The sequence below is a fragment of the Nycticebus coucang genome, chromosome 22, assembly GCF_027406575.1.
Source record: "Nycticebus coucang isolate mNycCou1 chromosome 22, mNycCou1.pri, whole genome shotgun sequence".
In the NCBI taxonomy this organism is placed as follows: Eukaryota; Metazoa; Chordata; class Mammalia; order Primates; family Lorisidae; genus Nycticebus; species Nycticebus coucang.
The window spans coordinates 47,670,125-47,694,806 of record NC_069801.1 but is presented as its reverse complement, the minus strand read 5'-3'; the positions used below and the strand labels follow the sequence as shown (position 1 = coordinate 47,694,806).

The 24,682-nt window shown below is 36.8% G+C and overlaps 1 protein-coding gene and 1 non-coding gene across 4 annotated transcripts in view; one reads left to right on the top strand and one right to left on the bottom strand.

The window, feature by feature from the left end:
• The window catches only part of FAF1 (Fas associated factor 1), a 498,736-nt gene that overhangs the window by 18,752 nt on the left and 455,302 nt on the right, over positions 1-24,682 (top strand). The window lies entirely within an intron of this gene.
• Positions 3,294-3,397, bottom strand: LOC128575735 (small nucleolar RNA U13). The gene has a single exon (XR_008377140.1). It is a non-coding gene; the product is annotated as a small nucleolar RNA U13 (small nucleolar RNA).

Genomic DNA, 24,682 nt, shown 5'->3' with positions numbered 1-24,682 from the left:
TCCTATATTCTATTCTAGTTTATTCTGTACACACTTCTGTCTCCTTCCCCTAATATTTCTCTTAACTGTTAATATACCTTAAAGGTCTGTTCTGTCCTCTTTTCCTTTCTACCCTGTCTGATCACATGTGGTTTCTAGATTTCCTTGGTTTTAACTATCCATTGTATATATGCTATTAACTTCCAAAGCAGCAGCTCATTAATTGTTCTCACTTTTAAACTCCATATTCAATTGCTTGTATAGAATGAATTTCAAGTTCATTGGCAGGCTGACAAAGCTGTGATTTGGCCTTATGTAGCCTATACCTTGCATTGTATTAATACTTTGATGCTTGTGCTTTTCTTGAATTAATATCATTCCATGGTTCTTTGCTTTTGTCAGTTCTCCCATTACCTGCCTCTCTTTGTGGTTTTTTGCTTAGACATTTGTCTTTTGTGACGCCTTCCCTGACAGCTACTCCTTTCTCTGTATTTCTCATTCCTATATATACATCTGTCACTATACTATCATGTTACTTTGTAAATATTTATCTTTCTTACTAATTTGTGAGTTCTTTACATCCAGGAACTAGATCTTACTCATTTTGATATTTCTGGTGCCCAGCATATTTCCTTGGCACATATTCAGTGTGTTCTCATTGAATATTAAATTGAACTGAAGTAGTTAATTTTGAGCTTGTTGAAATAAAGAAGGAAACAATTTGACTTTTTTTCTTTTCTTTGGATCCTGATTTTGTCATCAGAATGTAGCTATTTTAGCTTTGTGTCATTTGCATACATAAATGAACATTAGTCTCTGAGTACCCTGCGATTTAGGACTATGTCATATTCATCTATTAGTAGTACCTAACACATTGCCTAGCAAATGTCAGGCCTTCAGTACTTATTGAACTAAAGCACAAATTAAATTGAAATTAGATGAAGGTGTTTGTGTTGCAAATATACCATATGACTAGTAGAGTAGCATTCAGGTTTATTTCTGTATGTTATCTTTAAGAACAAATCAGAAATTTTGTCCATTGCTTTGCTGAATCCAGATTTAGAAAATATGTCATATTCCTGATGTACTAGTTATATGTCAAAAATACTTCAGCATGAATTATTCATAATGAATTTGTGAGGACTTCTAATGATCACACTTCCCCTTCTAGAAAGGATTTATTGCTCAACATCTCTATGAATTTGTTCTAAAATTTTGGCATGAATTGTGATAAAGTACAAAGTTTGTAGTTTTAATTTCCCTGTTTTTTCTCCTTTTGAAATTCTCTTAGCATTTCTCCTATTAAATTCCTCAGAGACTGCTTGTTGGTTATTTGGATCTTATTATTATCATTTTTGTTTTTTCATCTTACTTCATCCTTTCAATCAATGTGGATCTTATTGTCGAGATTGTTTAGGACCTTTGCAGTAAGTTGGTATAAGACACACATTTATAGATTACAGAAGCTCAGTGAATGCTAATTATGTTTGATACAAAGGAAATCTCATGTAGATACATCATAGACTGCTGAAAACCAAAGATAAAGAGAAAAATCTCAGAAACATCCAGGAAGGGGGTGGGGGAAAGCTTTCTGTTAAGGAAACATTGACAAGAATGATAGCTAACTTCTCATCAGAAACAGTGGAATCCAGAGGACAGTGGGATATCCTTAAAGTGCTGAAAGAAAAAAATTACCAAACTAGAGTTTTATATTTAGCAAAGTTATACTTTAAAAGTGAAAGTGAGGAAATTTGTTGGTAACAGACTTGAATATCATAAGAAATTCTAAGGGTAGGCTTTGTGCCTGTGGCTAAAGTGGCTAAGGTGCCAGCCACATACACCTGAGCTGGTAGGTTCGAATCTAGCCTGGGCCCGCCAAACAACAATGATGGCTGCAACCAAAAAAAAAAATAGCCGGGTGTTGTGGTGATTGCCTGTAGTCCCAGCTACTTGGGAGGCTGAGGCAGGAGAATCACTTGAGCCTAGGAATTGGAGGTTGCTGTGAGCTGTGATGCCACGGCACTCTACCCAGGGCAACAGCTTGAGGTTCTGTCTCAAAAAAAAAAAAAAAAAAGAAATTCTAAGGGTAGTTCTTTAGATTGTGGAAGGAAGATGTCAGAGGAAACTTGGATCTATGGAAGAACTAAAGACTCCTGAAAATGGCAAATATTTAAGTATAAAAATTTGGCTTGGCACCTATAGCTCAGTGGCTAGGGCGCCAGCCACATATACCAGAGATGGCAGGTTCACATCCAGCCTGGGCCTGCCAAACAACAATGACAACTATAACCCAAAATAGCTGGGTGTTGTGGCGGGTGCCTATCATCCCAGTACTTGGGGAGGCTGAGGCAAGAGTCTCTTAAGTCCAAGAGTTTGAGGTCGCTGTGAACTGTGATGCCACGGTACTCTACCGAGGGTGACATAGTGAGACTCTGTCTCAAAAAAAAAAAAAAATTATGAAGAAGTAAAGTTGTATGTGATAACAATAGGAGAAAGGAAAGAAATAAATGGCCTTTTTTGGTACGATGTTATGCCAGGACTTGGTAATATACACTCAAGGTATACTGTAAGTTCTGGATGCATATTATAATTCCTAGAACAACCACTAATAAATAGAAGAGGTATAGTTAAAAAGGCAATAGAAGAGATACCATGGATTACTAAAAGCATGTTAAATGCTAAAGAATGCAGACAAGGAAGAAAGACTAAAGAAAAATAATTGGGATAGATTCAAACAAAATAGAGAAACCCAAGATATGGTAAACTTGAACTCAGCCATACTGATAAATACATTAAATGTAAATAGGCTAAACAATAATCAAAATGTAGAGACTGTCAGGTCAAATGAAAACATAAGCATACTGTTTAAAAGAGAAGTATCTGAAAGAAAAAGACTCAATTGGATTGGAAATAAAAGAATGGAAAAATGTGTATCATGTAGACACTAATAATAACAAACCTGGTGTGATTAATTATGAGAGCAAGTAGACTTTGAGATAAGGAATATTACCAGAAATAAAGAAGTTTTGATCAACTATTCTTTTGGCAAATGTGGATAAGTCATGTGGTCTTCTTTAGTCTTCTCTGTACAGTGCAGTTAATATTTGAGCTATTCATTATGTTAAGCATTTTACCTGCATTATTATTAGTCCTTGCAAATAGCATTGAAAGACGATTGTTATTCCCAGTGGAAGAGGGAGAAATACTGAGGCTCAGAGAGGTTAATAACTTCCCTTAAGTCACAGAGCTAGTTAAGTGGTGTGAATTTTAAGGGAGTTGTGCTTTGATTCAGGCTTGATTTTTATTTTTTCTCATGTCAGATGGTTAATGGTGCTAATGTGGTAACAAGTTTGAGGGGGGCACATCTCATGCATGCATGTGGTCACCCAGTCATCATGCTTATGAACTACAAAAGGATCCAGACTTGATTTTTTTTTTTTTTACTACACATTGTTTCCAGCCAAAATACTTTCCTGAATAGTACTGTACCCCAAGCTTTGCTTCTGTATAAACACACCTAATTGGAAAGGCTCTCCAGTGGTCACCTACCTGGTTCATTATGCTCTTTTGGAATCTTGTTCTTTAAATCATAAAAATAGTTATATTAAAATATCATTAATAGGCTATGATTGAGAATTTTCAGTGTTGGAACTATGATTTTACTTTTTTTTTTTCTTATTGAGAAAGTTTTACTTTGTCACCCTCGGTACAGTGCTGTAGCATCATAGCTCACAGTAACCTCTAACTCTTGGGGTTAAGTGATTCTCTTGCCCCAGCCCCCTAGTAGCTGGGACTACAGGCACCTGCCACAACACCCAGCTATATATTTTTTAGTTTGTTTTGCAGTCTTGGGCTGGGTTTGAACCCACCAGCCCTGGAGTATGTGGCCGGCACCCTAACTATTGAGCTATGGGGACCCTGATTTTACTATTTATCAGAGCATTTCAAAGACGTTTCTCTTGCTTTTGCAAGACTTCCCCGGGTTCCCCTAGGTAAATGTTAATTTGCTAACATTTTGGTTACGCTAATTAAAAGACTAGAGGCTTAGATCATTGGAGTCCACTTAGAAAAGAAAAGATACTCACATCTTAGAGCTTATGCCTGGCTTTGAAGGTATAAATTGCTTAATAGATGTCATTTGCCTTTTAGAGTTGTAGACTATAAATTGCTATTAATTTGCTAAGTTATTACATCATATTGGTAGTTTCTCATCAGATTGAATACTTGCAAATTATAGTTAAAATACTTGTGCTTCAGCTAGTATTAAGGTGTAGATATCATTCTGTAGCTGTTAACTGCGAGTTTAGCTTGAATTAAGGGGTTTGGGGGGACCATTTAACTTAACTACTGCTAGTTTTGAAACGTTTTTGTAAATTAGGGTTAACACAGATGCAGCATTATGTAAGACTAGGAGATGGGGTCACACTTATCTGTGTTCCTAAGGAAACTATTTGAATATTTGTTTTATATGGGTTTTTATTCACTTTTCAGACATGCTATGAAAGAGCATCCTTCCGCTTCTGAGCAAGCATTTGTAACTTGTACAGTGGCAGAATGGGCCCAAAGCTTAGTGTTGTGACCTGTTTTAAGAATAAAGTATCTTGAATTAAAAAAAAAAAAAAGCTAGGTGTGGTTGGTTTATGTTCATGTAAAGAATCTTTTCCGTGTATTTTGTTACCTAGAGGATTATAAAACCTTAGAGCAAGAGCTGTGTCTTTTACTCACTGTATTTTCAGACCTTAGCACATGGTAAACACTCAGTAAATATTTTTGGCAGTTTTACTGTTTTTTTTTTTTTTTCCAATTGTCCCCTGAAAGTCTTGTGTGAAAAGTAATGTGTAATAAAATTCCCAAGATGTGTTGTGTTTGCTCCCTCTTGTGGATGGAAAGGAGAATAGAAGCCCTTATAATGAATCTATTCTTTTAGTTTTTATCAAAAGATGTACTATAAACTGTGTAAAATTTACCAAAATTTATCTGTTTTAGAGGGATGTAAATACAATTTTATCAAATGAATAAATGTTTTAGCTCACATACATTCATAAAACATTCCCAATTCATACTCAAGTATCATTTTTAAATGTTCAGAATAAAACTTGTGTACTAGTACTCAATTCAGAACCTAAAAACCACTGTTTTGATCCTACTCCTGTTTTTCTATGTGTAAAGTGTATGAATCAAGGAAGACCTTCTATGATATAAGCATTGCTTATTTTGATTTCAGAAAAAGACCATCATTTTGCTAGCCTTCACAGTTTATAAAGTCAGAACACCTGACCATTTTTTTTTTTTTTTTGACATAATCCTTTTAGTCTAAAGAATTAATGCCACTGGGACGATAGCAACTGGCCTTTGGGAATGCTTTGATATGTAGAATAAACCTTTTAAGTAAATGTATAGATTTTTTTTTTTAAATTTTTTTTTAGACTTAGTCTCACTATCACTATGTCCCCGTTGGTAGAGTACTGTGGTGTCACAGTTTACTGCAACCTCAAACTCTTGGGTTTAAGCGATTCTCTTGCCTTAGCCTCCCAGTAGCTGGGGCTATACATGCCTGCCACAATGCCCGGCCATTTTTTGTTGCAGTTGTCAGTGTTGTTCTAGTTGGCCCGGGCTGGATTCGAACCCACCAACCTTGATGTATGTGGCTGGTGCCATAACCTCTGTGCTACGGATGCTGAGCCCAACCATATAGATTCTTAATCTTTTTCTTTTTTTTTTTTTTTGAGACAGGGTCTTGTTCTGTTGTCTAGACTGCAGTGTAATAGCATTATCATAACTCACTGTAACCTCAAACTTTTGGGCTTAAGCAATCCTTACGCCTCAGCCTCCTGAGTTGATGGTACCATAGGCATGTGCCACCACACGCTGCTAATTTTTAAATTTTTTTGTAGAGACAGGGTCTCACTGTGTTGCTCAGGCTGGTCTTGAACTCCTGGCATCAAGCAATCCTGCTGTCTTGGTCGCCCAAAGTGCTAAGATTATAGGCAGGAGCCACCACATCTGGCTTTGAAGATGTAACATTCAAGTAGTAAAGAACACAAATTCTAAGAATATAGTTTTATAAACTTGTATATAATCAGCAAATTCATATAACAACATTCACATTAAGAAAATAACATACAAAAGAGGAAAAAAAGAGGATTTTAGGGCACAAAGAGGCACAGAGGGAAGACCACCTGAGGGCAGAAGGAAAAGACAGCCATCTGTAAGCCAAGGAGAGAGGCCTCAGGAGAAACCCAACCTGACTGGATGTCTAGACTCCAGAATTGAGAACAAAGAAATTCCTATTGTTTAAGCCAAAACAAACATAAAACCAAGAAAAAGGAAAAGAAAATATAAGTAGAACTCCAGATGCTTCCTTTTCTAGTCAGTTGTTCCTCACTCTTAAGGGTGAAGCATGACAAAGGTAACCCAGTCTTCTTAACATATGTTAATAAACTATACATGTGTTAGTTCTACCAATTAAGAAGATTTTTGTATATGAAACCAAACATTAGGCCTTTTCCTTATGGTAGTAAAATGTATACAACTTAAGTTTTACCTTTTTAGCCATTTTATATGTATAGGTCAGTGGTATTAAGTATGGTGACATTATTGTGTACTATTCCACCATCCATCTCTAGAACTTTTTCATTGGCCCAAACTGAAGTTCCATCCTGATTTAACATTAACTTCCTATTCCCCTCTCTGCTTCTGTAAATTTGACTGCTTTAGGTACCTTATAGAAGTATACTTACATAACATTTGTCCTTTTGTGTCTGGCTTATTTAACTTTGTGTAATATTTTTAAGGAACATTCATGTTATAATGTGTGTCAGGATTTTCTGCCTTTTTAAAGCTCAGTAATAATTTTGTGTACATACTACATTTTGTTGATTTGTAAATGGACATTTGGGTTGTTTCAACCTTTTGGTAATTGATAACATTGCTGCTGTGAATATGGGTGTATAAATATGTTTGAGTCCCTGTTTTTAATTCTTTTGGGTATAGACCAGAAGTGAAATTGCTGAAATCAAATAGCAATTCATCTTTTTCCTCCTTGTATTTTTAGTTTACATGTTCACATTTATGGACTACAGAGTGATATTTTGATACATGTATATACTATGTAATGATTAAATCAGGGTAATTAGCATATCACCACCTTAACATTTGTCATTTCTTTGTGTTGTGAGCATTCAAAATCCTCTCCTAGCTTTTTGAAAGTATACAGTAAATTACAGTTAATCATATTCAACATAGAGTGCTACAAAAGCAGAACTCAATCTATCTAGCTAGAATTTTGTATCCATTAACCAGCCTCTCCCTATTCTCCCCCTCCTCTGCTCCTCACCCTCTGACATTCACAATTGTACTCTGTAATTTCATGAACTGAATTATTTTAACTCCATGTGAGAACATGTAGTATTTATCTTTCTGTGCCTTTCTTATTTCATGTAATATGTCTTTCAGGCTACTCAGTGTTGTTGTAAATGGCAGGATTTCATTCTTTTTTAGGACTGAATAGTATTCCATCATGTGTATATACCACATTTTAAAAATTCATTCCTCTTTTGATGGACACTTAGATTAATTTCATATCTTACTTATTGTGAATAGGGCTGGATAAATACTGGAGTGTAATTATCTCTTCAACATACTGATTTCCTTACTTTGGATATAGACCCATTGTTGGAATTGCTGGATCATATGGTCATTCTGTTTTTAGTTTTTTGAAGAATCTCCATACTGTATTCTATAATGGCTATACTAGTTCACATTCGTACTAAAAGTATATGAGAGTTCAGAGTTTCCTTTTCTCCACATCCTCACCAGCATTTGTTATTTTTGTATTTTTGATAATAGCCATTATAAGTGGGGTGAGACCATAGTATTGGGCATTTCTATTTCTTTGTCTATTCAGATCATTTGCCCCAATTTTTTTTTTTTTTGAGACAATGTCTTGCTCTGTTGCCTGGGCTAGCATACCGTGGTGTCATTATAGCTCACTATAATGGCAAACTCTTGGGCTCAAGTGATCCCTTTTTCTCAGTCTCTGAGTAGCTGGGACTACAGGCTTGTGCCATCATGCCTGGCTCATTTCTCTCTCTTTTTTTTTTTTTTTTTTGTAGAAATGGGTCTCTCTCTTGCCCAGGCTGTTCTCAAACTCTTGGCCTCAAGCAACCTTCCTGCTCGGCCTCCCAAAGTGCTAGAAATACAGGCATGAACCACTGTGCTGGGCCCACATTTTAATTTAATTATTCGATAGCCATTCTATTTGGGTAAGACCATTATGTCATCGTGGTTTTGTTTGTATTTTCCCTATGAACATCATCTTTTGATGGGAATGCTTTTTAAAAAATGGATTGGATTTTAAGTTTTGCTCTTGAACTAGGCAATCATCTTTCACTGTTTTTTCTTCCTTCTTCCTTGGTCTTTTTCTGTTAATTATGGTGATAGTTGATGCTTTTATGATTTTAGATTTAGAATATATCTTAGAGTTATCACCTGATACATCTGGCAGAATCTTTTATTGGAATCCACCGTCTGGTGGACTTAATATTTGATTGTTATCTGTTATCTACCAGTGACAATGTTTTGGGAAACTGATTTAGAGTAGCAGATTCACAGGAGACTGATTTATTAACCAGAATATTAATTTTCAAAAGGATAGACACTTTTACATTGTGTAAACACTTGTTCTCATTATTCAGAGCATCCTCCTCATGGTATTAGTATTCCTGAGAAACCAGTTTGGTCACCAGAGCACGGATTAGCGAGCCTGGAAGCAAAATAAACTATCTGGATTAGTTTGGGGGATTTATACAGGCTGTGCTAAGTCTGGGGAATTATTCCTCCTTTATTTTTAGTGTTTGGATATTCATGCCATTAGTTTCATTAGTACTATCTGTTAGCTTCTTTAAGATATAGTAACCCTTTTATGGGAGTATAATTATCTCTTCAACATATTGATTTCCTTACTTTGGATATAGACCCATTGTTGGAATTCCTGGATCATATGGTCATTCTGTTTTTAGTTTTTTGAAGAATCTCCACACTGTATTCTATAATGGCTATACTAGTTCAATAGACAAATTCTTATGTTCTGATTCTTCTTTTCCCATATAATGGGTAGAGACTAGTGTTAGAAACCACGTCAGACATATATTATTGCGAATATTTCAGTTATTACATTCCTTCTGTTAGTGACAGTTTACTCTTTTTTGATGAAATTTGGGAACAGCCCAAATCTTAAGACTGTGCTAGAGGGTGGTGTCTGTAGCTCAGTGGCTAGGGTGGCCACATACACTGAGGCAGGTGGGTTCGAACCTGGCCCCAGCCAGCTAAAATAACAATGACAACAGCAACAACAAAAAAATAGCCGGGCGTTGTGGTGGGCGCCTGTATTCCCAGCTACTTGGGAGGCTGAAGCAAGAGAATCATTTAAAACCTGAGTTTGAGGTTGCTGTGAGCTATGATGCCATGGCACTCTACCCAGGGTGACAGCTTGAAACTCTGTCTCAAAAACAAAAACAAACAACAACAACTGTGCTAGAGATTTGTTAACTCTTGAGCTCAACCTTCGAAGTATCTGGGACCATAGGCGCCCTCCCCAACACCCAGCTATTCTTCAAGCTATTTCACAAGGCTATTCTTCAACAGAATGAAGTTTTTCTATTTTTAGTAGAGACAGGGTCTCGCTTTTTCTCAGGCTGGTCTCAACTCCTGAGCTCAAGCCATCTGCCCACCTTGGCTTCCAAGAGTGCTAGGATGCAAACACAACTTAAATGAGAAAAATGTTGTATAACTATAGCTTATCAGAATTTAATTCTGGTGTAGCTTCTATATTTCAAGTCTTTTTTATTTTTTTAAGAAAACTTAGTTTTAAGAAAAACTAAGAAAAGTTATTCAAGAAACTGAAACTGGATCAGTGATTGGCTAGTATTTTCTAATACGTGGTGAGACTGTTAGAAGGTAGGGAACCATCAAGCCCAGTGAAGGTGAAACAAATTCTACATACAAAGCTAGTCACCTATGTCACTGAGTCGAAGAACACTATTTCACAAGGCTATTCTTCAACAGAATGAAAAGCGCGCTCAGGTGCCTGCCGAGCTCCCACCTGTCTCTGGGATCAGCTTCATTGGATGGCAGATGCTGCCCCTTCTGAGCTGGTTGAAATTCCCCACTTGACTGCCCCACTTCCCCTCTGAGCCTCTGTTCCCAAGTAGGCTGTAAATGACATGAGTGGAGAGATTATGACCATCATGGTCAGTGTTATAATCCCTGTAATCCCAGTCCATAGCAAATTGCCTGGCAATTTGAAGCTGCCGTTTTACAAAATGTGTTGGAACCTGCTCTGTGACATTCTTTGGCTTTTATAGGCATTGAGCAACATGTGAGCAGATTGTAATCAGTGTAGAGTTATACGGCAGCTTTGGAAAATGGTAGAAATGTTATTTTTCTTGTGTACATTGCCAACGGAAGTTATCTGTAGGTTGTTATAACCTGACTAATGATGCCAAAAAGAACAACACATTAAGCTTAGTAAAGTTCAAAATAGTATAATTCTGGTCAGGTATGATGGCTTATGCCTGTAATCCCAGTGCTTTGGGAGGCCAAGACGGGAGGATTGCTTTCGGTTAGGAGTTTGTGATCAACCTGGGCAGCATTGCAAGACTCTGTCTAAAATAAATAAATAAATAAATAAATAAATAAAAACTAGCTGGGCATGGTAGCATATACCTGTGGTCCTTCTACTTGGGAGGCTGATGGGGGAGGATTGCTTGGGCCCAGAAGTTAGACGTTACAGTGAGCTATGATCCTGCCAATGTGCTCCAATCTGGGTGACAGAACAAGGTCCTGTCTCTTAAAAACTAAACAAAGTGAAGTTGTATAATTCTGTCATCTTTTTTAATAGCATAAAACCTTTTGCAGGGTAAAGTGGTTTACCTAAGAATACCTAGCTGGGAGTCAGATGATGGGCAAGGTTCTTTTGTGGTTTTCAAACATTAGTCAGTGTAAGAATCACCTGGGATGCTTATCGAAATGTAGTTTATAGAGCCCTATTTCTAGAATGTCTGGTTCAGTAGTCTGACGTGGAGTATTTATTTTTAATAAGCTTCTCAGGTAAATCTCAAGTAGAAGGGACGAAGACCACAATATAAATAACACTTTCGTATACCATGCTTTCTCCAGTGCTGGCTGTGATAGTGAATTGTCTAGCTGCAGCTCAAGCCTCTATCTCCATCTTTTGAAGGTGGTGGATAACCTTTTTGAAGTCTTGTCCTCGCCAGTGAAGCATTGACAATAATAGCCCACTCTGTGTTGTACCTGAGGTCTTTTAAATAGTTTTGAGTATCCCTTGAATACATGTGCATTTTCTCATAACTGTCAGTCTTTTCTTTCATTTTTCCTAGCAGTTCTTAATTTTTAAGTTTTCTCTAACAGAAATTTATATTTTTAATAAAAGTTAATTATTTTTAGTTTCCTAACATACTGTTCTTCCCCTGTCTTTCCTTTGCCTCCTGTTTTGTCTTCCATCTGTCTTTTCCTGTATCCCTTCTTTCCTCCTGTCTTTCCTATTTATGTTTCCCTTGCCAAATTATGAGCCTTTTAAAGCCTGGAATATAATCAGTGCTTAATAAATCTGAGTATGTGAATAATAAGTCTTGAATTTTCTAAATATTAGTCATATATATGTTTTATGGCTGTTTTACCCATTCATGGAAATACATTTTTTATTAGGAAAAAAAGACAATAATAAAGGCAAAATTTATGATAGTGGTTACCTTAGGGGAGAAAGGAAGGTGATGAGGAAGTAGCATTCAGAAGGCTTAAGAGAGACTGATAATAGTGTGTTTTTTTAGTTGGGTGGTGGGTATATTAATTTCAGTAGGCATTTGGAAACATAAACTTGTTTATGTTTGCATAAAGTAGGGAAAAGTGAAATATAAAAGATCATTATTAGGACTTTGTGATGTTAGTGGGAAGATCTCTGCACTGAGATGTTAAACCCAAGTCACATCCACAAAGGAGATAATTGACAGCTTGCTTTTGATGGGATAGGTAGGAAATCTCAGCACAAGTATTACTGAGGGATTGTCTTAAGCAGGGTTTTGAAGAGTATAATAAAATATATATAATAACATAACATTTATCATTTTAGTAATTTTTAAGTACCGACAGTCCCAGGTTATGGATGACCCAACTTAGGAGGCTCCATACTCATGAACAGGCTGGTTCCTCATAAAGATATTATTTAATTTAATATGATTAAATTAATTATTAATTAAATAATATTTTGAGAACTAGTTTCTTCTGTGCATGTAAGTGTATGGCATAAATGGTACCTTGGCACAGAATCTTTATGTTAGTGGCTAGTCTCATTGTATGGTGGCTTTTACCAGCATCACTTTCGTTTAAATCTTTTTATTTGACTTTGTGAGTTTATGCTTACCTTTATGACCAGGCCTCCAAAGTAAAGTCTTGCACAAGTCCAGAGGAGCTAGCAGTGAAGAGAAAAGTGATTACAATGGAAATGAAAGTAGAAATAATTGTTTGGAGAAAGGCCAGATGCCATCATTCACTGGGAAAGCTTTAGGCTTCAGTGACTTGGCTGTCAGCACAATTATAAAGTAAGAATAATGGAACATGTGAAAGGCAGTGCTTCAATGAAAACGTCAATTATCATTAAGCAGGGTAGTAGATTATTGAAATGGAAAGGTTATTGATTTGGTTAGCGTAACATTCCTATTGCCTAGCATTGATGCAAGCTTAGGTGAATATTAACCCTTAATATTCTTTTTTTTTTTTTTTTTTTTTTTTGCCGGGGCTGGGTTTGAACCCACCACGTCTGGTATATGGGGCCAGCGCCCTACTCCTTGAGCCACAGGAGCTGCCCAAAATAGTTCTTTTTTTTTGCAATTTCTGGCCTGGGCTGGGTTTGAACCCACCACCTCCGCCATATGGGACTGGCGCCCTACCCCTTTGAGCCACAGGCGCCGCCCTTAATATTCTTTTTTGAAATTTCTCTATGTCGTTATCTAAACTTTTCCTATGAGTTTGCTTTTATGTTTGTTTGAATTAAAATAAAGAGCACAACAGTTTCTGTAACTTATTATTACAGCACAGGGGTATTATTATAATTATTACAGTGTTACTCTATTATTAGTAGTATATATGAGCCATTATAGTGTTATTGTCACTATTATTATCACTATTATTGTACTATGTATGTTAACTGTTTATCAGGGATCCAAGTTACCTGCAAATCTGACCTAGAGATGGTCTCTGGAATGTACCTCATCCATAACCGTGAGATGGGTTGTATACAGTTCTGTGGCATTAAGAACATTTATATTGTTGACCTACCGTCCACCTCCAGAACTTTTAATTTATTTTTATTTTTATTTTATTTTTTTATTGTTGGGGATTCATTGAGGGTACAATAAGCTAGGTTACACTGATTGCAATTGTTAGGTAAAGTCCCTCTTGCAATCATGTCTTGTCCCCATAAAGTGTGACACACACCAAGGCCCCACCCCCCTCCCTCCATCCCTCTTTCTGCTTTTCCTCCCCCCCATAACCTTAATTGTCATTAATTGTCCGCATATCAAAATTGAGTACATAGGCACCTCCAGAACTTTTTGATCTTCCTAAACCAAGGAAGATTTGGGGAAGCTGTGGCCTCAGGCCACATGTGGCCCTCCCTATCCCCGAGTGCAGTCCTTTGACCAAATCCAAATTTTATAGAATGCCTTTTAATAAAGAGAAGGCCATTTGTAGCTCCGGGTTCTCCATCCTGCAGGTTCTCCACTCCTGCTTGGGTGCTTTTCTATTTTTTGACTCTATGAATTTGACTACTTTAGTACCTCTTAAAAGTGGAATCAGATAGTATTTGTCCTTTTGTGTCTGTATATTTTACTTAGGAGGTATGCCATATTACCTTAAAGTGTCTTTAAGGTTCAGCTACATTGTGGTGTATGTCAGAATTCCCTACCTTTTTCAGACTGAATTCTGTTCAGTTGTATGTACATATCACATTTTCTATAAACATTCATCTGTTGATGGACATTTAACTTGTTTCTCCCTTTTGGCTATTGTAAATAATGCTGCTTTGAACATTGGTGTACAAATATATTTGAGTCCTTGCTTTCAATTCTTTGAATATATACCCAGAAGTGGAATTGCTGAATCATGGTAATTCTAATTTTAATTTTTTTGTTTCAGATTAATATAAGGATACTTATGATTAGGTTATATTGTTTGTGTTTGTTAGGAAAAGTCCAAGTTGTAATTGAGTTCTTCACTTAGGAGGTATGCCATATTACCTCTGCATTTATTAGGTGGGAGCTTCTAATTTTAATTTTTTGAGAGCTACCATACTTAATCAGAATTTTTATGACGTTTTCGTCAACAGCTAGTTTTGGGAGATTCCAGTGGAAGAACTTTGAAGAGGTAGCTTATATCTACAACCTGTAGAGAGAACAAGCTGGGAGCCAATTGAGCAAGAGACTGTAAAGAACAGAGGCTCAGGGTGTGGCGCGGTGACCCAGGCCTGCAATCTAACACTCTAGGAGACCGAGGTGGGTGGCTTGTCTGAGCTCACGAGTTCTAGAACAGCCTGAACAAGAACAATACCCTATCTTTAAAAACATAGCTGGGCGTTGTAGTGAGTGCCTGTTGTCCCAGCTACTTGGGAGGCTGAGGCAGGAGGATCACTTGAGCCCAAGAGTTTGAGGTTGCTGTGAGCTGTGATACCACAGCACTGTACTGAGGGTGACAAAGTGAGACTCTGTCTCCAAAAAAAAAGAAAAAGAAGGACAGAGGCACTTCCTTAATTAATCCTTGTTCCAGGGAACCAGGGAGAATTCATTTTTGATGTTATCTTTTGCTGCTACTTTACTTGTCACTAGAGGTTTACAAGGTCAGACAATTAGCTTGGTGAACTCATTTTAGAAAACGTGTTACAGACCTCATTGCTGCATGTCACTATGGTCACCTTCAAAGTGCTCCCCTTGGGAAGCTAGGCACTGATACCAGCCCCCAGTCCATCCTTTGAGCAATTTTAGAACTCTTTTTCTGGATGACCAGAGATATTGTCGTAGGGCACACAAAAACATGCAACAACAATAATGAACGCCACTTAGCAAGACATTGCTAAACGTCAGCACGAACACACTGTGAGGCACTACCAAGGTTATGAAACTTTATTGAGTTGTTTGCACTAAAGCAAACAATTGAGTTGTTGCATTAGTAGCATTAGTGCTACTAATGTAAGCACATGGGGCAAGTTTGGGAACTTAACATGGCCCCCTTATGATGACAGCTCTGAAGGACATTCCAGAAAGAGAGTTCCAAAATTGCTTTGAGGTGTGGGCTAGGGGCTGGCATTGGTTCATAGCTTCCCAAGGGGGAGTACTTCGAAGATGACTGTAGTGGTATTCAGTCAGGAGGGTATGTAGCATGTTTTCTAGGATGAGTTTGTCCAACTTTGTATTACAGTATCACTATATGGTTGGTTAGCAAATGGACTTCTTTTTTCTCTTTCTCTTCCTTTTAAATTCTGTGCTATACATGGTGTCCTCTGCATTGCAGTTTTTATTAGGTGTCTAAATGTTCCAGCATTTTTTTTTTTTGTTGTTATAAAACCCAAACTTTTGCTAGTGCCTGCATGGTGATTTGATTTATTCATATACTAAAGAAGTATCATTTGGTTCCTTTGAAAAGTATTCACAGGTGGTGCCTGTGGCTCAAAGGGGTAGGGCACCAGCCCCATATGCCAGAGGTGGTGGGTTCAAATCCAGCCCTGGCCAAAAACTGCAAAAAAAAAACCAGAAAAGTATTCAGGCAGCGCCTGTAGCTCAGTGGGTAGGGTGCCGGCCACATACACCGAGGCTGGCTGGTTCGAACCTGGCCCAGACAGCAAAACAACAACAACAATAAAAAAAATAACCGAGTGTTGTGGCAGGTGCCTATAGACCCAACTACTTGGGAGGCTGAGGCAAGAGAATCGCTTAAGCCCAAGAGTTTGAGGTTGATGTGAGCTATGATGCCACGGCACTCTACCCAGGGCGACAGCTTGAGTCTCTGTCTCAAAAAAAAAAAAAAGAGGAAAGCATTTACTACCATTAGTTATACTAGATATAATTTTGGGTGATGGAGCAACAAAAATGAACAAGACAACATTAATATCTTTAGGAGACAGTATAGAAGTGTGATAGTGTGCTAATCATTATAATTTATATGTGTCTCAAGAACTTTGAGATAGATACACATGCAGTCCCAAGAAAACACAGATTAAGTCTTTCAGAGGTTGGAGACTAGGGATGGTTTGGGAAGGCTTTACTTGTGAGCTATCTTGATTGGCAAAGAAAATGATAAATATAAGGAATCATATCTTGAGTAAAGATGGGAGTAGTTTGAAGATACATTAGTAGTTTGAACAAATGTTGTCTGTGCTGTGCACTTGGGATAAAAGATGTGGTTCCTATGTTTCAGAAGGTCAGGATCTAGTAGAGAAGATAGAAAATAGGTATGTAAACAAAATTGTAGTGTGACAAATGCCTCAGTATCATTGGAGAGTAATAGGAGAAAAGAAATAACTCTCAAAGTATAATTTAGTTGAATAACTGTGATTGACTGGAACTCCTAATGCAAATGATTTAGTGTAGGGTTTATATTAGTTGGCCCTCTAGATTCTTGGGTTCTGTATCCCCAGATTCAATGAACAGATTGAAAATATTTGGAAAAAAATAAAAAAATTGTAATATGACAATAAAAATAATACAGATAAATAAAAAGCCAATAGTATTAACAACTATTGACAGAGCATTTACATTATATTGGTATAATAAGTGATCTACAGATGATGTAAGGTATACAAGAGGATGTGTGTATGTTATATGCAAGTACTAAGACATTGAACATCTTTGGATTTTATTATCTGAGGAGGATTACTGCAGGCAGTCCCCCACAGATATTGAGGGCTAACTGTATATTCTTTGTTTGATATTCTATAAAGGGAAATGAATTTAAAGCAGTCTTGATGAATAGAAATACATTGTGAGCCACAGATGTGATTTATAATTTTCTAGAGCCGTATTATAGAAAAGTAAGAACAGATAAATTAACTTTATTATTTTTTATTTTATAATAATAATAATTATCATTTTTTGAGATAGCGTTTTACTTGTCGCACTCAGTAACTGAGTGCCATGGCATCATAACTCACAGTAACCTCAAACTCTTGGGCTCAAGTGATCCTCTTGCCTCAGCCTCCCAAGTAGTTGGGCCTACAGGTACCTACCACAACGCCCGGCTAGTGTTTAAGCAGTTTACCTGCCTCGACCTCCCAAAGTGCTAGGATTATAGGCGTGAGCCACCACTGCAGGCCTATGAATTAACTTTAATAATATATTTTATTTAACCCAGTTTATCCAAAGTATTTCATTTTAACATGTAATCAACATAAAAACTGTTACTGAAATGGTTTCTTTGATTTTTAAGAAATCTAGTGTATGTTTTTGTTTTTTTTGAGACAGAGCCTCAAGCTGTCTCTCTGGGTAGAGTGCCGTAGCATCACAGCTGACAGCAATCTCCAACTCCTGGGCTCAAGCGAGTCTCCTGCCTCCGCCTCCCAAGTAGCTGGGCCTACAGGTGCCCACCACATGCTTGTCTATTTTTTGGTTGCAGCCATCATTGTTGTTTGGTGGGCCCAGGCTGTATTCGAACCCACCACCTCAGGTGTATGTGGCTGGCGCCTTAGCCACTTGAGCCACAGGTGCCGAACCTTGAAATCTAGGGTATGTTTTATATTCAACTGTATGTCTTCTTTCTTTTTTTGGCACAGAGTCTCACTTTGTCACCCCCGATAGTGTGCTGTGGCGTCATAGCTCACAGCAACCTCAAACTCTTGGGCTCAAGCGATTCTCTTGCCTCAGCCTCCTGAGTAGCTAGGACTACAGGTGCCTGCTACAATGCCCAACCATTTTTAGAGACGAGGTCTCGCTCTTGCTCAGGCTGGTCTCAAACCCGGGGGCTCAGGCAGTCTATCTGACTCAGCCTCCTAGAGTGCTAGGGTTACTGGTGTGAGCCACCGCACCCCATCCAGCCTTTAGTTCTTATTAGATATATTTCAGATGCTCAATAAGTACATGGGGCTAGTGGCTACGATATTAGATAGCACAGGTTTAAAGATTCTGTTAAAAGCAATTAGGGTGGCGCCTGTGGCTCAGTGTGTAGGGCACCAGCCCCATATACCGAGGATGGCAGGTTTGAACCCAGCCCCGGCCAAACTGCTACCAAAAATAGACGGGCGTTGTGGCGGGTGCCTGTAGTCCCAGCTACTTGGGAGGCTGAGGCAAGAGACTTGCCTAAGCCCAGGAGTTGGAGGTTGCTGTGAGCTGTGACACCGAGGGTGACAAAGTAAAACTCTGTCTCAAAAAAAAAAAAAAGGCAATTAGAATTTGTGGAATAATTTTTTTAAAACCTTGAAAATACTTTACCTTTATAATTATAGAATGATCTTGTTCATGATGAAGTAATCGACTATCTGCTTCTATTTGTGACGTAGTCTGAAATAGTTGTATTGGTGGGATTTATCAGGAACTTTGAGAGTGATGCAGTAACAAATTATCTTATACTCTTTGGAAATTCATTATTTCCTAATGAAATTAGGCACTTTGAAATTGCATTAATCAAAGTTATCTAGAAATGTTATAGTTTACAATGTGTAAGGCTGCTTGAAGAGCTCTTGTAAATGTTCTATAATTATAAAGGTAATTTATAACTGCTTATAGCAGTTATAAACCATGTGATTGTTAACTGTCTGTAACAGTTGGTTTTAATGAGACACAAATGTGTTTTGGGAAAGCTGATGTATTATTTATAATAAAACAGATTCGAATTAAAATAATTGATGTTTTGTTGTTTATTTTCTTTTCTCTCATCCCCTTCAGGGGCCCTCGTGTCTTTTTCTGTGATTTCTATTGCCTTTTTCTGAAAACAATAAATCTTAGCCCTGCAGGTTGAATTCTAATCATTTTAAGCAGGGTTTTTTCTTTTTTTTTTTTAAGTTTTAATTTTTTTTTTCTTTAGGAGAAACTAAGTCTTGGATTAGAAAAATACAGATTCAGATTATTTTCATACAGATATTATAAATGAAAAAAATATATAGTATATCCTGAATACTCCCATATTTTTCTTTTTTTTTTTTTATTATTGGGGATTCATTAAGGGTAGAAAGATCCAGGTTACACTAATTGCATTTGTCAAGCAAAGTCCCTCTTATAAATGTGTTCCTCCCCCAAGAGGTGTGCCAAACACCATGACCCTCAACCTCCCTCCCCTCCTTCCCTCTGTCTGCTCCCCATCCCTCTATCCCCATCATATACTAGCATCATTTGTCCTCATATCAAAATTGAGTAGCTGGATTCTTGGTTTTCCATTCTTGTAATGAGTGTGTTCCACCTCCATCCAAGTTAATATGAAAGATGTATAGTCTCCATCTTTTTTAGTGGCTGAATAATATTTCATGGTATACATATACCACAGCTTGTTAATGCATTCCTGGATTGGTGGGCATTTAGGCTGTTTCCACGTTTTGGTGATTGTAAATTGAGCTGCAATAAACAGTCTAGTGCAAATGTCTTTATGGTGAAAGGATATTTTTCTTCTGGGTAGATGCCCAGTAATGGGATTGCAGGATCAAATAAGAGGTCAAATTTGAGTTCTTTGAGGATTCTCCATACTTCCTTCTATAAAGGTTATACTAGTTTACAGTCCCACCAGCAATATAAAAGTGTTCCCTTATCTCCACATCCATGCCATCATCGATAGCTTTGAGACTTTGTGATGTGAGCCATTCTCACAGGGGTTAGGTGAAATCTCAGGGTGGTTTTGATTTGCATTTCTCTGAGGATTAGGGGTGATGAGCATTTTTTCATGTGTTTGTTAGCCATTTGTTTGTCTTCTTTATTTTTAATTTTTTTAATTTTTTAATTAAATCATAGCTGTGTACATTAATGCAGTCATGGGGTACAATGTGCTGGTTGTATATACAATTTGAAATATTTTCATCAAACTGGTTAACATAGCCTTCATGGCATTTTCTTAGTTATTGTGTTAAGACATTTATATTCTACATTTAGTAAGTTTCACATGTACCCTTGTAAGATGCACCATAGGTATGGTCCCACCAATTACCCTCTCTCTCCTCCCCTCCCTTTCCCCATGTTCTTGAGCTATAATTGGGTTATAGCTTTCATGTGAAAGCTATAAATTAGTTTCATAGTAGGGCTGAGTACGTTGGATACTTTTTCTTCCATTTTTGAGATACTTTGCTAAGAAGAATATGTTCCAGCTCCATCCATGTAAACATGTAAGAGGTAAAGTCTCCATCTTTCTTTAAGGCTGCATAATATTCCATGGTGTACGTATACCACAATTTATTAATCCATTCGTGGGTCGATGGGCATTTGGGCTTCTTCCATGACTTAGCAATTATGAATTGGGCTGCAATAAACATTCTGGTACAAATACCTTTGTTATAAAGTGATTTTTGGTCTTCTGGGTATAAACCTAGTGTAGGAATTGTAGGATCGAATGGCAGGTCTATTTTTAGGTCTCCAAGTGTTCTCCAAACATCTTTACAAAAAGACCATATTAATTTGCATTCCCACCAGCAATGTAGAAGTGTTCCCTTTTCTCCTTTAGAGAAGGTTCTATTCATCTCTGGTGGCCATTGATGCAAAGGATTGTTGGCTCTTTTTATGTTGCTTAGTTTGAGTTCTCTGTAGATCCTAGTTATCAATCTTTTGTCGGATTCATAACATGCAAATATTTTTTCCCATTCTAATGATTGTCTGTTTGCTTTGATTGTTGACGAAACCCTAAGAAAATAAATAGCAGAAGATTTTACCAAATGGAAGAACATACCAGGCTCATGGCTGGAAAGAATCAACGTTGTTCAAATGTCTATACTTTCCAAAGCAATTTACAGATTCAATGCAATCCCCATTAGAATACCATCATCATACTTTCAAGACTTGGAAAAACTAATTCTTCATTTTATATGGAACCATTTTGTAGCTTCATTTTATGTAGCTAAAGCAATTCTTAGTAATTAAAACAAAGGTAGGAGCATCAGCCTACTACAAGGCCATAGTGATCAAAATAGCATGGTATTGGCACAAAAATAGAGACACACCTGGAACTGAAAAGAAAACCATGAGCATCTTAACAGCCACCTAATCTTTGGTAAACCAAACAAGAACATACACTTGGGGGGAAAGAATCCCTATTCAGTAAATGGTTCTGGGAGAACTGGATAACCACATGTAAAAGACTGAAACTGGACTCGCACCTTTTGCCACTCACTAAAATTGATTCAAGATGTATGAAAGATCTAAATCTAAGACATGAAACAATAAAAATCCTTAAAGAAAGTGGGGGAAAAACACTTGAAGGTATCGGCTTGGGAAAAGACTTCATGAAGAAGACTTCATTGGCATTTGCAACAGCAGCAAAAATAAACCAATGGGACTTAATTAAACTGAATAGCTTCTATATGTCTAAGGAGACAACAACCAAAGCAAGTAGTCAGTCATCCCATATTTTTTGATGTTCTGGTCTTTTAGTGTTTTAAACAATTCCCTATGTCATAGCAAGATCATATCTTTAAACTGTAGCAGTATATAGGGGAGGTGATTTTAAATCTATTGGAAGTATATATGGTTATAGTTATACAAACTGTACATATGTAAACACATAAATAGAATTCACTAAGTGAAACATAAATGTAAGTAAATTACTCCTTTGAGGATATATCATATATTTGTGCATAATGATTATTTATAAAAACAGTCAAGTTATAATGGAAACCTTTACATTTAACAAACAGGTAAAGGGGAAAATGAGAAGGGTACTTATTGAGTGTCTGCTATGAACTTGCTGCTGAATTTATCTCATTTAATTTTAATAACCTTGAAGGTATTTTTCTCTGTAGATAATGCTTAGAGAGATGAGGTAATTTTCTCTGAATTATGAAGTTTGAAAATCAGACTCCAGTCTTACTTCAGAGTCTGTGCCATTTTTGCTGTGCCATACTCAAAATTGCTTTCATCCATCTATTCGTACATCCATCATAACTCTTAACACAGAGAATTACAAAGAAGAAAACAAAACCCTCTTAATCTCACCAAAGGTAGGCTAATTAAAAAGAAACAATTGAAAGCAGTGAAAAGTAAAATAGAAAAGTTACTAGTGTTTCCTAAGGTTGTGAGTTGGAATATATTTTATATGAAATGAAGCCTTCGGTCTTCAATAAGTTAGTTTAGAAAACTTTAGATTGAAAAAGTTGGAAGAATTTCTTTTCTGAGGTATTTCTTTGGGACTTTAATGTGCTAAAATGTCATATAAATTTCCAAGAGTTGGATATTATATACAGAATTTCCCAGCTTATTCGCCATGAAACCTATTTTTTCCAGGCGTTTCTCAGATGATTAAAATTCTTTGAGATATGCTGGAGCTGTTTACAAAAAGAAAGAAAAAAACAAATGGAAAATGTTTATGAAGCAAAACATCTACAGAACTCACACAAAGTATAGACTATTTCTTATTTCCACTGACCAAATGAAAATCCTTCACAATAAATGGGGCATCCTAAATAAATAAGTGGGGCATCCCAGAGTACTCAGGAGGATATTGCCTTAGTTGTAGGGGGAAAATAGCTCTAATACTAAAGGCTTCCCTGGTAACGCTTAACAAAATGTAAAAAGAAGCCTGAAAAAGATCAGTTACTTCTAAGAATCTCAGAACATAGCTCAAGAATATTTAAAGGAATACAGAAATATTTAACACATAACAAGGAAAATATTTGCAGTATTTAGACCCAGTAAAAAATTACCAAGCATGCAAGAAGCAGGAAAATAGGACCTATAATGGTGAGAAAAATCATCAGTAGAAACAGTCATAGACATGACATAGATGATATAATTAGTAGAGAAGGATAATTACAAGTCGTAACTGTATCTTATGTGTGTAAAATGGTGGAAGAAAGCATGACTACATTGAAGAAAGACATGCAATATGTGAAACAGTCCTAAATGAAACATCTTTAGATAAATAGCATGTCTTAATACAATAAGTGAGATTAACAGCAGAGGAAAAGATCTGTGAACCCGAAAACACAGGAATAGAATTATGCAAAACAAAACAAAGGGAAAACATCATAAGGGGAGCATTGATGTGCGGGAATACTTAAAGCCGTCTAGAAAACATATAATTGGAATACCCCAGAAGCAGCGGTGGGTGGGGAGAGAAGACAAAAAGTATTTGTAGAAATAATTGCCAGAATTTTCCAAATTTGAGGAAAACTATGAACTAATATGTCAAAGAAGCCATTGAACCCCAAATACAGGAAATGAACAGATTACAAAGCACATAATCAAATTGCCTTAAAACTAATGAAAAGAAAAAGATTTAGGAGTAGCCGGAGGGGGAAAAATGTATATATATATAAACTAACAAAAATAAGACTTAACAGAAGATTTCTAATCATAAACAATGTAAGCCAGAAGAGAGTAAAGCAACATTTTATTTATTAAAGTTCCATATGATCTATTCTGGAGAATGTTGTATTCTCTCCTTCCTATAGGAAACATTAAAAAAATTATCTTTTTTGTTTGTTAAAAGAAATAGAGGTGTCTGTATTTTCATATTCTTATGAATCTAAAATAAGTGGTAGCAGATTATACAAACTTTTCTGTACTTTTTTTTCATTTGAGGATATGTTTTGAAATTTTTGTCATTATAGAACGTAGAATAAGCTTATCCATACATGTATAGGTATGTCTGTCTCATATACTTACCTCTATTATAGATATTAGCTCATTTCTTTCATTAACTGCACAGTATTCCTAGACTTTTTTTTTTTTGCAGTTTTTGGCCGGGGCTGGGTTTGAACCCGCCACCTCCAGCATATGGGGCTGGTGCCCTACTCACTGAGCCACAGGCGTCTCCCCCTTTATTATTATTTTTTAAAAGAGAGGCCTAGTCTTGTTTTGTTGCCCAAGTTGGAGTACAGTCGCTATTCACAAGTGTGATCATAGTGCAGTGCAACCTTGAATTTCTGGGCTTAAGTGATCTCCTTGCTTTCTACTACCAAGTAGTGGTTATTACAGGTGTATGTCACTATGCTTAGCTGGAGTATTTTTTTCATGCAAATTCCAGGCATAGTATTTCACTTGAAACTAAAGCCATTTCTGTGAAGTATGTGGCCCCATAGCTAAGTGGGTGAAAAAACAGTTACTCTTATTCAGACATTTGCTAAGAATTATCTGATCTAAACTGTTTGGAGTTGCAGATCTGGTTGGACTTGGCTCCTAAGTGAGTAGGGCTCAGATATGTTCACTGTATATTTATTTTGTATCCTCTGATGAGATCACAGGTAAATCAAAGGAAAGATCTATGGTGACACAAATTTTAAGACTGCAAGCAGACACTTATGATAGCTCTAAAGACCTAGGTTTAAGATTGTCATAATAGGGCAGCACGTGTGGCTCAAGGAATAGGGCGCCAGCCCCATATACCAGAGGTGGTGGGTTCAAACCCAGCCCCAGCCAAAAACTGCAAAAAAAAAAAAAAGATTGTCATAATACTATTTCTGATCATATTTCACATATGATCAGAAATGGATAAAGTCATATGTCTAAGCCCAGTG